The sequence below is a fragment of the Triturus cristatus genome, chromosome 6 (assembly GCF_964204655.1).
Source record: "Triturus cristatus chromosome 6, aTriCri1.1, whole genome shotgun sequence".
In the NCBI taxonomy this organism is placed as follows: domain Eukaryota; kingdom Metazoa; phylum Chordata; class Amphibia; order Caudata; family Salamandridae; genus Triturus; species Triturus cristatus.
Window position 1 is genome coordinate 1,236,935,527 of NC_140589.1, and position 17,608 is coordinate 1,236,953,134.

Consider the following 17,608-nt stretch of genomic DNA (forward strand, 5'->3'; position numbering starts at 1 on the left):
TTCCTAAAGGCCAACAGGTTGGTGGTGCTGCGCAGGGACACAGGCAATTTATTCCACAGCTGAGGCGCTAAAAATTTAAAGGAGCGGCCACCGATGCGAGCTCTCTTCACACGGGGCACTACCGCAAAAAACAAGGCTTCAGACCTAAGCGATCTGGCAGGACGATAAAAGGACAGCCTTTTCTGGAGATATTTTGCTCCAGATGTGTGCAAGGCTTTGTGTGCCAGGGTGAGAGATTTAAAAACTATCCGCTTCCGGACAGGAAGCCAGTGCAGAGCCTCCAAAAGGCCCGAGGCTCTGGCACGGCGAGATAGTCCAAAAATAGCACGTGCTGCCGAATTCTGAACAACCTGTAATCGTTGAAGCAGGTATTCTGGCAGGCCGAGATAGAGAACGTTGGAATAGTCTATTCTCGAGCCTATCATCGCCTGCACCGTGATCTTCCTGTGTTCCTCCGATAACAAGGGAAGGAACTTGCGGAGCTTATGTGGCAACTGACTGTCGTTCCTCCTTAGTCAGAAAAGCGCATGCTAGGCACAGCATTCCAGAATCTTTTACTGTCTCGTGTGTTGGCAGTAACAGTTAACAGAGACCACTGCTGTATGATGACTTCAACCCTTCTCTTTTGCGACTGCTCTATAAGCCTTCCGTAAGGCGGTCACTAATGTACGATCCTGGGGTTCTGTATTTAGAGGCCTTCTTTTTCAGCGATTGGCAATTGAGCATTTGTGATCAAACCAGCAAGGACATTGGGGGGCTGATGTGACAGGTATTAACAATGAGGATCTGATTTTTTCACAAAGAGCCATGAAAGAAGAAACTATTGTTTCCCCATTAGTATGTTCAGATAGACAACCCATCACTAGCTGAAGGTTCACTGCTATTACCCTATTAAGAGATTTTGGGGGGTAAGCCAGCTTCCATCACAGCCTTAAATTATCTGTAGTTGGTGTTAAATTAATAAGACCTGGGACTTCCAGATGAGTCGCTCTGTGGGATACTGCCAGGGTTATCTCAATTGGGTTGTGATCCCCAAATTTTTTAGCAACAATAGTACCATGGATTAAAGAATGTCTAAGATTATTAGAAATAAAAACATGGTCAATGATGGAAAAGCTATTCTTCCTTCCAAAGGTAGTCAGAGCTTGTGTTTCAGTCTCCTCCTCCTCCAATCTGTTATATAAATTAGCAGATGAAACAAAAGCCTGTAGCTCTTTACCCCTCTTATCGGCTTTACTGTAGGCCATTTACTCTCCTCCTGCTTTCCGGAATGGTAGTCTAGCATTGAAATCACCCCCTAGAAAGAGGTATAGTTGCTTGCCCTGCTAGGATTTCTTCTCAAACTGTGCTGAAATAAATGACAATAAACCTGGGAATGTTTGGTTAGGGACATACAGAAAATCATTATTGTAAAAATGTACAATGGAGTCAGAGCCCACTTATACATAAAAGCTTGAAAGTTCAATTCTGGGTGTCTTCAACACTGGTGCAGAACCACCAATTAACAATTAAACCATATGGAAAGACCATCCGAAGTACAGCCAAAGCGAGATGGTAGCACTGGAAGGCTAAACACTTGTAACCATCAAAATCAATGGAATTGCTTTCCCAGGTTTCCTGCAACAGAATAACATCATATAACTTGACAAACTTTTGCCAGTCAGGTAAGAGCATCTTTGCACGGAGCCCTGCAACATTCCAGCTCAATATTTTTAGCTCTGGTTCCCTAATATTTGGAGGAGTATGGGCTGGACTTAAAAAATAACATCCAGAGATCTGCATAACAGTCCCATCCAAAATATTTTGCAACTGGAAATTGGCCCTGCAACTTCAACATGAGCTGCAAGCGGTGACAGTAATACAGAATCACCACAGTCCAAATTTATAAATCTTGGATTGTTGGTCTGGTGACCGAAGATAGCGCCTACCCATTTGGAGCTGTCAGTCAGACCACCTCATTGCAGTTTGACAGGACTGCAAATACATTTTCACACATCAGTTCCCACTCTGGCTGTCGTTGAGCTCCCCGGACTGGTAAGCGTAATGCTTGTTAGATCGGTTTGTAGAAAAAGCCCAAGGGCAATGTATCAATCTATGAGCTATTGGTTGTTGCCATCAACTGCTCATTCAAAAGTTTCCTCACATATTCAAGGTGCCTAAAATTGACTAGAACACAATCTCCAGCAGCATTTTCCATTGAGGTTCAATCCAATCTACCGTGCAAGTCATAATCATTTTCTAACTCTCTGCAGGGTTAAAATTCTTGTGCACATTGAGCCAATCTGTGACCTTGTTATGTAGTTTGGCCCAAGACTTTGACTGGTTTTGCTGTAGCGGTGGCACCCCAGCCATGATTTATACATAAGGGCAGCACTCGGGGGCAAGTTTATAATTGTAGAGTTTAAAGCTTTATCCACAAGATCATCGTCTCCTCTTCTTTGACAATTATAATCATGTGGGGCAGATACTCCATGTAGTTTGGAAGATATGTCTTTTTTTATGTCAACTCTATCTTGTTGACTGCCCTGGGGACTGTTGCTTTCTCTATTACAGAATCCTTGCGTTCCTGATGCAGGGACCAGAGGGAAGATGGTTGATGATATTGCCAAAACCTGATGGGTGCCCTGATTTTTAGACGGTTCCGCACCTGCAAGTGGTATAGGCTTACTACTGGGTACCAACAGATGCCCAGACGCCTATGATGATTGCGGTGCCCCCATTGCAGTGCAAACATTCTAAAAAGTAACTAACTGGGACTCAATTGCCTTGAGGAGCCTTATTATGGGCTGAATTTTCTCCTCCAGGATCCTTTCAAATTGCTTTTGGTACTCATCAAATGTTAATAGGATCTGTAAATAAAAATCTGGGACCCTCCACTTCCAGTGTGCCTACCATTGTTAACTTGGCCCATGGGACATGTGTGTTGGATATTTTATGCTTAGTTGCAGGTCCAGCTGGGTAGGTAGAACTGTTTAATGTAGGGGGAGAAGAGAGCAACAAAAATGACTCAGGATCTATTGTACTAGCACTAGCTCCCAGCATGGAACCAGAGCAATGGGAAGATGCAATTACCCTTGCAGCAGAATTGCTAACTGTGCGTGGCGCATCAGATGCAATGGTCCCAATGCCATTTTGTTAGTCTCCCACACAGGTCCCATGCCCAAGCGACATCTTTCATTCTGTGAGTGCTATTTTGTTGGTAATGACTGCAACCGTGCACTCCAACATAGTATCTATACTAGTTGGCATATGTGGGGCTATACGTAAAAGGTCAGAGCTTCCAACAGTCTTGTGCTTCCCCATATTTAACAAGGTACAAGAGTAAATAGTGAAGCTCTCGATATGTACAGGGATGTCTCACCTTATCACTCCGAAAGTCCTGGGTTTGTGTACTGCACTTTTTTTTACAGGGGTGGTCCAGCCCAGCCTTGTCCAGATGCAGACGGGTGTTGACTGACTATCCATTGGCCCTGTGCTTCACCTGAGCACGTGCCACCCCAGTGCAGCCAAACCAACCAGTGCGGACCTCTGGCGGTGCGTTAGCAGCATCCCGCATCACGTGAGTCTCCTGGTGCCATTGAAGCATCAGGGAGGACTGCTCCTCCTCCCCCAAGTACAAGGAATGCTGGGCGACGGAGTACCACCCAAGCGCAGCCAAACCAACTGGTGTGGACCTCTGGCAACCAGATAGCAGCATCCCCTTTTGGTAGCGTTGGTCCCACCTATGCCTGTTAGGCCCACCACTGTCGTCCAGCCTCAACTCCACTCCCTAGAATGCATTCAATCAGTGTCCCACTGCCTCAGCCCAACCAGTGTACAGAATTTCATGATTCGGTAGTCTGACAAGAACTGGGACGTCGTAGTGGGATTTGCTGCATCCCCCGGCCACTGGTTCAGTGGGCTGACTCCTGAACTCCTGGCTGCATTGTGCAGGTGCTGCAGTTGACCCTGCAATCCAGCGCCACTAAAGTTTCTCCCACAGGCCGCAGGCAGGGCGTCAGCTCACAATGGGGGAGGGGTGCACCAACACCTGCTGCTATGTAGACCGCCCAAGTGCACTTGCTGTTCCTTGGTAGTCCCCACACCTTCTCTTTGGTGAGTAACAGGGCTCACTTCGTCAGGTATTCCTGAGCTGCACCAGGTCCTACTGTTGCCGTGCTGACACTGGTGCTCCTCTGGGCTTGCAATTAAGGGAGTCGGATCGTCGGAGGCCCCGCACCAGTCGCAGGAGAGATCACAGGGTGGCTGCCATTGTTTCAAATGAAGCAGCAATTGATTTAATGTGGCTTATGCCAGGTGAGCCGGTAGACCTGTTAAGAGTTCTGCCAATGAGATCATGAAACAAACATTGCTAAATTTCACTCACTGACAGTAGGACATATTGGAACGCTTGCATTTTTCACCAAGTTCTACACATCTATTTACACTTTTTAGTGTTTTTCAATTACATCTTTTTTTACTACAGAAATAGAGTCTTTTCAGGAACTGAATAGCATGATTTAATTGGCTAGGTAAGGTTTAGGGCTAATACAGAATGATTGGTCACAGATGAGCATATTTTCACCATTGCCTGTTTAAGCTGTTGAGTCAGACTTCTTTTTCTTCTCCTTCACATCTACGAGCAGTAATGGACAACTGATCCATAAAACCTAATTCATAGATACTTATAAAATCATGACTTCTTATTTTGGTTCTGGATCATGTGTTAGCTTTCAATATTTACATTATTTATTTGGGAACTCACATTCTCCGTGCAGTACCCTCTACCCTTTAGATATTATCGTGCTCTACTACAGATGACCACATAAATGCTTTGTTTTCCATGATCCTCAACAGGAACCTCTTGTTCCGGTACTTCATAGGGGAAAGGGAAATATTCTGGCACGTCCAAGAACATGCATATGGTAGTATTTGCTGTGAGCCTTGCTCCCCAGTTTCAGTAGGTCTCCAGGAAGATTGGAGCCAAGAGGAAAGGGGTCTTTGACAGAAAATTGGTCATAAAGGACCTGAGACAAAGTTGTGATTGATTACGAAAGCAGGAATTGATAGAACAGGGATCGGCTGGTATCAGGTGGGAATCTTCATTAACTGCCTTCATCCTATCAGATATGATTGTATGCTTCACATCCCCAGCACTTAGCTACTTGTTGTCCCTTGCAATCACAGTATTTATTATCATAATTAGCACACCCACAATGTATGTTACAGTAGTTCACTTTAGTTCACTTGGCACACATGTTGGCTCATTGAGTTGTACACTTGCCTCTTAAGCATACCCTCGTTCAGAGATCTGCTATTCCCCAGCAGCTCCGCCGTGCCGTGCCATGCTCTGCCTCTGGTCCTCCCAGGCAGGGTTCGAGACTGAACCTGGCTGGTGCCCATTGCTGTGCTGACCTTCCTTGGCGGTATTTCTTTCTTTTGCTCCACTGTTGACTTTTGCTCTACTGTCGCACCTACAGTTGTCACTTTTTTTAACGCTGCTCCTCCTGACTTCCCGTTTTTATTGGTAACCTTGTAGAATCTGTAATTCTCTTGCTGTGCAACTATTGTAAGGCTGCTGTTGTCACTTTTTTTTAATGCTGCTCCCATTGACTTCCCGTTTTTATTGGTAACCTTGTGGTATCTGTAATTCTTTTGCTGTGCAACTATTGTAAGGTTGTTTTAACCGCTGTCTCCCCGCTTTTGCAGCACCCTCTTTTTCCTTGTGTTCCCGCTGGAACCTCGCCCCCGCTCCCACCTCCCAGCTGCAAGTCCCTCCCCCCTCCCCTACTAAATGGCAGTCGCTGCGACCCGACTGCGATCAGTGCCAGGAACCCTGGATTCCCAACCATCCACTGCTACGACATCAACACCCTCCTCGCACTCAACCCCGGAAGACACACAGACTGCCAACAGGCCTCTTCGACCACGAACCATGGCCCGTTCTCCTGCCTCCACTGCCACCGGACCTTCACCATCACCCCGACAATCAATACCACCAACACCAGCATCGACTAAACCCTCAGCTGCATCCTTCACAACGTGAGCTCCGTACACAAACACACCATGGAAATCTGGAACCTCCTCGACTCTGTCATCCGACGTTGCCTTCTTCACAGAGACCTGGACCAAATCCGCCTCCACCCCTACATCAACACCGCCATCCCGGATGGCTACAAGGACCGCACCAACCACCCGGGAGGAGGCCTCGCCATAGCCCACAAAAGCCCCCACCGCCTCTCCACCTCCAGCGGAACCTTCCCCTCCGCTGAACACTTGCATTTCCAGATCAAGACCAGCCATAAGACCACACTCCGTGGGACACTCATCTACAGACCCCCCGGCCCCCAGACACCCTTCGCCACCGCCATCACCGACTTCGTTGCACCCCACGCTATCGCATCAACGAGCTACATACTCATTGGTGACCTCAACTTCCACCTCGACAACCCCAGCGACCCCAACTCCACCATCCTTCGTGACAACCTGTCCACCATCGGACTAAACCAACTCGTCAACACGCAGACACACAATGCAGGGCACACCCTTGACACCATCTTCGCTGCAGGGAATAGCGTCCGCGTCAGCCACACAACGCACCCACCTTAGACTGACCACCACTGCGTCCACTTCACCGTCGACAAACCCAAAACACCTAAACCAGCCCTCCGCGAAAGAACTGGAGCAAGGTCATCGATGAGCAACTGAACTTCACTCCCTCACGAGACAATCACACCTGGGCATCCAACGCAAACACCGCGGCCAGGGAGCTCCACACGTGGATCTCCAACTGCACAGAGAAGCTCGCCCCGCTACGCAACCCCGGCAAACAACACCCCAGAAAAGCCGCCTGGTTCACCACCGACCTCCAAGAGGCCAGGCGCACCTGCAGATGCCTGGAAAAGAACTGGGGGAGTACCAAGACACCCGAAAGCTACTCCACCTGCAAGGACGCCATGACGGATTACCACAACCAAATTAGAATGACCAAAAGGAACTTCATCCACAACAAATTCCTCACCAACTCCACCAACTCCAAGGAACTCTTCAACGTCATCCAGGAATTCACCAATCCACGTAGTGAAGCCACAGACATCACCCCGTCCCAAGACCTCTGCAACAAGCTTGGAACCTTCTTCCACCTCAAGATCAGAACACTCTATGACAACTTCACCAACCACCCACAAGACACCTCAGCCAGCCTCCCTGAGACACCAGCCAGCCCATCATCTCCGAATGGACACCAATCACAACCATGGACACTGCCGTGGCCACGAAAGGCATCCACTCAGTGCCCCCCACTGACCCCTGCCACCGCACATCTACCACAGAGCCGCAGACACCATCGCACCCCAACTGCAACACATCATCAACACCGCTTTCATAACAGGCACCTTCCCAGATGACTGGAAGCACGCTGAAGTCAGACCCCTGCTCAAGAAGCCCACGGCCAACCCCCCCGACCTCAAAAACTACCGGCCCATCTTTCTTCTCCCCTTCGCAGCCAAAGTGGCAGAGAAGACTATCAACAGGGAACTGACATAATTCATCGAAGAGCATGCGGTCCTCGACCCTTCCCAATCCGGATTCCGAGCCAACCACAGTACGGAGACTGTCCTACTCGCCGACACAGATGACATCTGCACCCCTCATCCTCCTCGACCTGTCTGCAGCCTTCGACACCGTATCTCACCGCACACTAATCACCAGACTCCACGACGCCGGTATACAAGGAACTGCCCTGGGCTAGATCTGCGCGTTCCTCACCTGAAGAAGCCAGAGGATCAGACTACCGCCCTTCCTCTCCGCCACCACGGACATCACCTGTGGAGTCCAACAGAGGTCATCTCTGAGTTCGACCCTCTTCAACATCTACATGGCCCCCCTCACAGACATCGTCTGACGACACAGGTTCAACATCGTAACCTACGCCGATGACTCCCAGCTCATCCTCTCCCTCACCAAAGACCCCACCACTGCCAAACTCAACTTCCAGAGAGGAATGCAAGAAGTAACAGGCTGGATGACCAACATTTGCCTGAAACTCAACGCAGAGAAAACAGAAGTCCTTATCCTCGGAACCTCCCCTTCAGCCTGGGACAACACCTGGTGGTCCACTGCCCTTGGAAGCCCACCTACCCACTCAGACAACACCAAGAACCTCTGCATCATACTTGATTCATCGCTCACCAGGAACCAACATGTCAACGCCGTCACCGCCAGCTGCTTCAACACCCTCAGCATCCTCTGAAAGACCTTCAAATGGATCCCCCTGAATCGAGGAAAACTGTCACCCACACACTCATCACCAGCAAGTTAGAGTATGGCAAAGCACTCTACGCCGGCATCAACAAGTGCCTACTCCGCAAACAATGCAGAACACCACAGCCAGACTCGTACTCAGCATCCCCCGACACAAACACATCAGCCAACACCTGCGGCAACTTTACTGGCTTCCCGTGGAGAAGAGAGTCACCTTCAAGATTCTCAGTCACACCTACAAATGCCTGCATAACAACGGACCCAAATACCTCAACTACAGAATACTTTTCCACATACCCAAAAGGAACCTGCGTTCTTCAAACCTCGCACTGGCTAAAAACCCTGTGCATCTTCAGGGCCAGATCAGGCAGAAGATCATTCTCCCACATCGCAGGCAAGACCTAGAACAAGCTACCGGCAGACATCAGATGTGCCCCCTCCCTGAACACCTTCAGGAAGACCCTGAAGACCTGGCTCTTCGGCGGAACGGTGTGGCTCACGGCTTGAACGGTGCAGCATACCCCCCACCCCCCAGTGCCTTGAGACCCTCACGGGTGAGTAGCGTTCTTACAATTCCCTGATTGATTGATTTATTGAAGCATACAGTGATTTGTGGGTCATGAGTCTGAGTCCAACACCACCAAGCGTGCAAGCTGAGACGTCCCTCCTTCAGTAAATTGAACACCATTTAAAAATTGCAGACACAGATTTAAGAGCTCTACAAAAAAGACAAATGATTTTGAATTACTGACCACAGTGGGAAAGCCTACTGAAACTTCAGTGAATTTGAAGTGGAAGATTGTGGGTGGTCTGAGAAAACTGAAAAATGTGTGGGCATGTGTTGCCAAGGCTCAGGCTCTCCCATTTCTGGAGCTGACAGTGAAAGTGATGCTTGCACTTAAAAATAGAGTTCAGTGGTCCAACAGAAAAAAGTCAATAAGAATGCACTTAACCAGTTCAATAAATTCATAAACATGGCAACATCCTCAAAATGCAAAATGACAAGTCAACGCTCCTCTGACTGGCAGAGAAGAGATAAAAATGTTGTACAGAGATGCCAAGAAGAGGTACCTGCAAAAGTTAAGAAAAACTAAGATACCCTAAGTCACTGCTCCTATTCAACCATCCTAGCAGGTCGGTAGTACCAAAACACCTCCAGTCATCTGTCCTACAGAAACCCACAATGAATATTGCCAAGATTATTCATCAGAAATATATAATACAATTAAAAAGTACAAATTAAAGCTTAGGTCAAAAGCAGACCAGACCAAGGACCAGAAACAAGCAGACAAAAGAAGCAGATAGAAGTATTAACAATTCCAGTGATCCCAAATAGATGCACAAAGACTTGCAGAAAACCCGCAGGGTGTTAATGCTGGTCCACATAAAATTACCTTAATCTTGATGAAGCACACTTTCTACGTACCTATTTATCTGGAAGAATATTGGTATATATAATTTTATGAAGGAAACTCACTAAGCATGTTTCACTGTGAAGTGTACAAATACTCAAATGTGGTTAGACTTATTCCTTGCTGCTGTTTTCTTTGAACCATATACCTACTGGTGTATGCCAAAAATGTAACATATGTTGTCCAATAGAAATTGAAATACAAATGCACCAGATGAAAGCAATGAAAGAATGGTCAGGCTTGCTGCCTAAAAGAAAACCCTTTTGAGATTTCAAGGATATCTAGAGAGTGACAGAGTCTAAAATATTCTTCTTGACAGCGACACAAAGTCAGAAGATCAAGGAGTTCAGTACGTCAAAAATAGACCCTGAAAACTTGAGCAGGAAGTCCCTGCTGGATACATTTGTCTAAAGGGCCTCATTTGAAGCCCAGGAAAGTGTTCCACTTGCCAATATGTGTGATGTTGCTATTATGGAAAAATTGATAAAATTGTCAATGACAAGATGATAAGCATAAAAAGTTTAGTTAGGAGATTTTAGGGTTGGAAAAATGTACTAATGCACTGGGTGCCAAAAAGAAAATTAGAAGAGAAGATGTACCTCCTTTCGCTAATCAATGTCATGTGGTGGGATACGGCTTCAACTGATCACAACTGATCTGGCTCTCTTGCACAAGGGATTACTGGATGTGGGAATACCTTGGCAGATTGTACCGGGTAAAAACACACACACGGTAAAATTTAGGGTGGGTCTGATTCAAGGGCAGCATGTACAGGCACAGCCTGGCTCCCACCTGACCCACTTCAACACCACGATAAGAGCAGGCAAAGCTCCTCCTGCTCAGGGCACATCCTGACTAGTCCTCGGATAACTTTCCAAACCCCAAACGATAACTTGAGGCCTGCATTGACCCCACCACTCCTGTTCGCTACCATCTCCGGCAATGAGGTAAATGAGAACAGAATAGTCCCCTAAATAAAGGATAACCTTCCAGAAAAGGAAACAGTAATTGTGGGCCCAAATGGGTTTTACCCATTCTGGGGATAAAAACTCATAATTGCACAGTGCAAGAGTACAATTAGTGGTCAGAATTACTTACTCCAGACCATGTAATTTTGACACGACTACACCATGCAATTCATAATGGGGCAGGCTTAAGGTGCTTAAACCCAAAGAGAAACGAAACACATGAATGTTATTGCAGTATACCACGAAAAGATATGTCAGCTCTGCCTACAATTGGATGGTTTTGTTTCAAGCCTGTCAATCGATATATTATAGTGCTGTATCCCCAAATCTCTACATGTCTATGGAAAGGTAACAAAATCTGAAATTCCAGATATATTAAGAGTGAAAAAGACATAGGTCCCAATCAAGCAAACTGAGAATTTGCCTAAGAGACAAGAAATTACTAATCACAGCAAAGATTTTGTCATATTGGAGCCCAGGTGCATTAGCTGGGATTTAGCAGCTGAACAGAGAATCATGAGGCATAGTCCATGCAGGCATATGTCAAGATCACAGATTCACAACAACATTCCAGCGGTTATAGAGCCATGATTCATCACTCCAATACACATGCACACACACAATCACACGCCTCAAAATGCATAACTGACTAGCAACACATGTAATCATGAAGATACAATGGGGGGACCCAGTGTCCCTCAGAACCTGGGTAAGTATAAGTAAATCTACAGTGGTTTTGTCGGGGAGAAACACAATTGCATTGCAAATGACGATAAAACTTGATACCAATCTTTTTTGCAACGCTCTGCTTATCCACAGCCCACACCACAGTAAATCGTGGAACACAACAATACAAAATAGGAAGCTCTAAATTGTTTGTAAAAAATATTATTATTTTCTATTTTTGATTTTTCAAAACATATTAAAAATACATTGTCAAGGGCTGTCAAGGTGAGGCATAACTGTAAAGTGACTAGTGTTTCAAAGTGAAGATCGGTGCCCAGTGCTAATGGTGCAGTTTATATATACAAGAGTGAAGCTATATACAAATAAGTACAGGTTGAATAATGGTCAGAACAACAACGAGGTCAATATCTCTGGTTGTGGCGAGGCCTCTCATTAGTGTACACCCAAATATTTGTTAAGACTGAGCCACGTGCAATTATAAGTGCCCTCCACTCCTCCTCCCAGTCCCTGTGCTGTCAAGAGAGGATTGCTTGGCCCGCCCTAGACTTGGCAGGATCGGCTGCCAGTGAAAAAAAAAAACTATAATAACATTGTTTTATTATCGTTTTACTTTTCATTCTGCAGTGGGGCGATGCTCCTCCGCCATTATGGAGGAGCTGCCACTGCCAGAATCTCCATGGCTGAAGTTGACTAATAGGTTATGCACTTGCTCATGTGTGAGACATACCTTCCTCTACATAATTAGAGAATGGAGACTAATAGAATCAAGGGGATGTCAGTCCCACTGTCTTTTACAGTTAGTAGTCATAACAACAATTGTAAAAGACAGCACAACATGGGCCGAAATAAGGTATCCCCATCACACAGTGCCCTGAAATGGTGTTATGAGGGGGTTTGTAAATTTCTGAGCAAGGTCTGTGGGAAGGAATGTTTCCAGAAACTACACCATTGTGAGAGGATAGTGGTTAAACAGCCCCTTTGTATGCATTAAGGTCTTGTGTAAGACAGCCAAAAGTTATCTCTGCTTTTGTCCTCAGTGTACAAAGCTGTACAAGGGAAACATCTTTGCAAATACTGGATTTCATGACATTGAATGATTGCCTGATGGTACGTTCAGAATGCAAGAATCTTTGTTTTTATTATGAAACATATTCAGATTCATTTCTTGTCTGTTGTTGCATTTGACAATATCAATTTCTAGGGGCTCAGAAGAGACAGCAAGCAGGCAGCTTGGTTTCAAGTTCTGGACGGCTCATTGTCCTCAAAGAGCAATGGTGCTCAAAGATCTCTTTCTTGGACACAACCTGTTTCAACTGAGTCCAATTGAACTGAAATAGCAAGCAGCTAAAGATGGGAAGCAGGTGGTTCTTGATACCACAAATAGCCTCTCCTGGCTAACCGTTTTCATCCTCTTGGACCTGCCTATTCTCCTAGACTCTGATTGTAGTAATGAGACTGGGGCAAAGAGTGTAATCCCTCTATAATAGGCAATTATAAGCCCATTATGAGAGCCCTTCTTTCGTACTTGAGCAATCAATTACCCTGCCATTGCAGAGGGTAAGAGGAAGGATTACATTTTTCTTTGACCTCTAAACTTGGTATTTAACTGACAGATGGATGCAGTATAATGCATGCTGATATCACTTTATCAAATTCAAGAGAATTCTGTCATTTGAAGGGGTCATCCACATAGACTTGCAAAAACATACTTTGAAGCTTTATGCTATGCTCTTCATATGGGCATCAAGGATCAGCTCTCTAGAGGTGCCACTGTTCCATTATCTCCTGAGGTTTAGGAAACGTAGGCTTCCTGTATTCTTTCTTGGCCCCGAAAAGCATCAAAGGACTACTGCCCTATCATAGAGCTGAAACTTGCAAACAAATGTGTTTGAGTGTTTTAGATGTGGTCCTGCAGGATGTCATTTCAAGGTTGTCCAAGAGTAATATCTGTCAATTTGTAAGACCCCTAGTTCTTTGGCCGTTGTTTCTAGATGTAGAAGTAGTGCTTCGCCCTTCCTTTCATGCTTCTCAACAACCCACTATGTCTAAGGGGTGGGATCTACTGATTCTTTTCTTTAGCCAACTAACTTGGCCTTAATTCACTTCCTCTGTGCAGGATTTATTTGATGACCCAGTTTCTGAAAACATAGGTCTGCACTATTAGGGCTTGTCTGTTGAGGTGTCACAACCCATTCAAAGTCCAGGAAATGGTTGACCAAACTGGCCTATGCACAGAAGTGATCCTATTTCATTATCTGGTTCCCTTAAAGCTCATTGGTTCTCTTGAGTGTGCTTTCACCTGTATCTTGCAGTGCCCTCCCTTATGGTCCAGCTGGCAGCCATAGTGGTGGTATCCACTCCATTGGAGAGATCCAAGATGGCCACTGAGTAGGAGCCTCCCGAAAAGCTCCCAGTTTGGGGATTACCTTTGGGTAGTTTATCCCTGTTAAAACTGATCATACTGGCCTCCAACCCTCCTGCCCGAGGACCAGACTGCTCACCCCCTCTGGGAAAGACCTCCGAAGCTGAATTTGACACACAACTCACCTGCAAGATCGACCGCCAGCACTGGTCCGCATCCTCGCTGTCCGAAATCCAACACGGCCGGATTTCCCATCATTCCACGACCAATCTGCTGCAAGAGGGTACACATCCACCACTATGAGCCGCCAATGCATTCGTCCGCTGCTGGGCTCCCCTGATCTTGTGCATGCCGGTTACTCAGAGCGAAGTCCTCAGTTCTGGCACCGTTGTGGTGACTCTCCCGCTGTCTGCAGACGTGGCCGGTGACGAGTCCTGCCGGGCTGACGATGATCCTCGGCCTTGATCCTCACCTGGAGACCTGCACCCGGCTTACATATCCTTCCCCCTCCACTCCCGGAGGATTGAGGTCCTGCTTTGAGACCGGCGGGGTGACGCAGGGTCAGCAACCATTTTGTGCTCCGCAGACCATTTGGGCTCCGCAGCCATTTTGTGGCTTCTCCTCTCTGCAGCCTCCAGATCTATATTTAGGCTGGCTGCGTACGGCGACCACGATCCTCCGAAAAACTCCTGGAGGCCCGCACGCGGCAGGCATGTACTTCCCCCTCCGCCCCCTGAGGATCGGTGTCCTGCGTTGAGATCAGTGGGGTGGCGCTATCGCAGCAACATTTTGAGCCCCGCAGCCATTTTGTGGCTTTCCCCCTTGCAGCCTTCGGACCCATGAAGAGGCCAGCTGCCTGCGGTGAAGCCATCTAACTTGATGCCTGTCGGCTTGCCCTGAGTGACCTGAGGCTTTTCTACTTGGAGCGCCTGTGAACCTGCCTGGAGGCCTGCACTCGGCTGGCACGTCCTCCTCCTCCATTCCCTGAAGAGTGACATCTCGCGATATGATCAGCAGCGCCCGACCTGCAAGAAAACCGCCTTTTCCCAGTGGGCCTATCCTGATATGGTGCCTGCTGACGTGCCTTGCGCGTTTGGAGGCCAACTGAAGACTGACATCTCGCGTTAAGACCAGCAGCGCCTGACCTACCTGGAGACCAGCTGCTCCCGGTGGGCCTAACCTGATGTGGTGCCTGCTGACCTGCCTTGTGCGTTTGGAGGCAGACTGACGCCAACTGAGGTCCCTCACTCATGACGCCTTGCACAGCCTTTCCCGGCATCCTGTGCTGCCCAAGACTTTACCTGGAGTACAACGGCTGGCGTGGAACACAACCTTTTAGTACCCGGGGTGTCTCTTCCCCCCGCCCACTGCCTGTCCTGTCCCGAATCAGGGTGCGACCACTGTGGGTTTAGGCTCAAACTTCTGGTTCCATAAGTGCATTAGCTGTGGTTTGCAGGTACTTCTCTTGACTTGTTGCTTGCCAAATTGATGACCGTCCTGATATTACCAGGGACAGCAGCGCCACCATCATTGATTGCCATAGCTGGAAACTGTGGCTTGCAGGTACCTCTCTTGACTTGTTGCTTTGCCAAATTGATGACAGCCCTGATATCACCAGGGCAGCAGAGACACCTTCATTGCTTTCTTGGGCAGTAGAGAGGGATGCCTCTCTGTGATTGAGGAGATACACTCGGGAGTGATTCCCTGGTGCCTAGCTTTGCTGCTCTGAGCGTGGCCTCGGCACTCCCTCTGGGTCCGGTGCGCGCCACTATTACTGGGGTCCCGGCAGTTGCCCTCGGCCCGATGCGCTGAGGCTGGCCCGGCCCTTCGGACTCCGCTGCAGCCATTGATCTCGACAACGCCTCCGCGAGGTGGGCACTCACCCTTTCTGCTTCAAGTACCAACTCTGCTTCCACAGGTCCATAGTTCCCCAATGCCCTGTGAGGGGGGAATCACCCTTGCCGCTGCTTAGTGACCCTTTCTCGATCCTAAACTGCCCCACCCTAGTCAACATGGCTGGACATGGCCTGTCCGCTACTGGGGAAAGCTATTATACGCTTGTGTATCCTCCCAACCTCTCCAAAACTGCTGCGAAATCTCTCAAGCACTCCACCCTAAAATCTCACCTAGATACCTTGATCTCTGATCAATGATACAGCGCTGACAAGGGTACAGTCATAAATGACCTCATTTTCTATTCCAGAATAACATCCTCATGGCGCAAAACTATCGCGCATCTCCTCAATGTACGTGGAACCAGGAACATACCTGACTGGACCAAGCTCACGATAGCGCCCTCCGCAATACTGCGAGCTGACCTCACCGTCACCCTTTACACAAACGGCATCGTCCTTATCCAAGCTACAACCAGGAACCTCAATAAATTTGCGGACCTTTTTACCCTCCTCAAAAACCATGTGCACGACACCTGCAGGTTAACAAACACTCGCCTCGATGACCCCCCGACTAGCGTGCCCAGCCATTCACAAGCCACCCCCCTAAGGGCCCACAACTCAGATCAACCTAACCCCTCTATCACCCCACCTGGGCCCACTGAAACTTTTCAATTGGCCCACGACACAAGTCGACCTGGGCCTACCAACAGAATCATTCCCAGATCTTTGGTCTCCTCCCCGCCAGCTCCTCCCTCTGACCTTGAATCTGGAAGTCTTCCTCTGGCCTATGACACAAGTCGACCTGGGCTTACCAACAGAATCGTTCCCAGACCTTCTGTCTCCTCCCTGACAGCTCCTCCCGCTGACTCTGTGTCTGATACTCTTCCATTGACCTACGACACAAGTCGACCAAGCCCCTCTACCCTACCACCAACGCATGCCTATAAAACCGCTACCAAACCACCAATGCATGTCAATAAAACCGCTACTAAACCACTGTCACCCGCCTTCAAGCGCCTCCTTCCTATGTGAATATCAAAACTCCGCATCACAGAGCGGCCAAATTAACGCAGAGCATCCATAACTCCATTCAGGATCTAAAAAACCTCCTTCACCTCACTGAACTCGCCTTCTCTAAACTCAAACCTCCGGTGAACCCCACTGCCCTCCCTATCACTGAGCCCCACACTCACCCACTACCGCTACCCGTGAGACAGCTTCACCCTCGCAAACTACCATGCCACCTCTCGGAGGAGGAATTTCTAGTTCTCCTCCTCTCCTACAACTCCACCATTGCCATCCGAGTCCGACAGACCTCACTGAAGAGGGAACTCTAGCCACCCTCCTTTTCTACAACTCTGCCCTATCAACCTTCAGTACACTAGACGTGAATGTCGAACATGCCATTCTCATGGTCCCAATCAACCCCAACAGATAAGCTACTCTCCACAACAGAAGTGTGGTTGATAGCAACCTAGCGCCAGTACTCCTGTCCGCCCCACGCACAACACCCTCTCTGACCCCCCTTTGTCTGGCCTCCTAATTAACTGCCGGTCTGCAGTTAAGCATGCTGCCGATATCGCAGATCTCATACTGAGCCAAAACATTGACTTAGCAATCCTGACTGAATCATGGCTCAACAAATCCTCTTCTCCATGCCTAGACCTCCTAGTCCCTCCCAACTACAATATTGCAAGGCCGGATAGGCAATCCAGCAAAAAAGGGGGTGGCATTGCCTGCATCTACCGCTCTAATCGCCTTGTCACTGAACTCCTAGCAGATACCTCAGACTCCTGTGAATACCTCATACTCTCCATATGCAGCAACACCATGCAACTGTGCAATCTGCACATCTTTTACCAACCCCCCTGGCATGAAGGACATCTTCACTGACCACCTCATGGAACTCATTACAGCCAAGGTTTCCTCCAACTCCATAGACATTTTCCCTGGTGACTTCAACGTTCACTGGAACGACCCCAATAATCCTCATGTCAATGCCATCAAAGATCTACTCGACGACCAAGCCCTAACCCAAGTCTG

General features: G+C 47.9%; 1 protein-coding gene across 2 annotated transcripts in view; it reads right to left on the reverse strand.

Moving 5' to 3' along the window:
• RGS7 (regulator of G protein signaling 7) overlaps nt 1–17,608 on the reverse strand; it is a 1,943,194-nt gene that overhangs the window by 29,339 nt on the left and 1,896,247 nt on the right. The window lies entirely within an intron of this gene.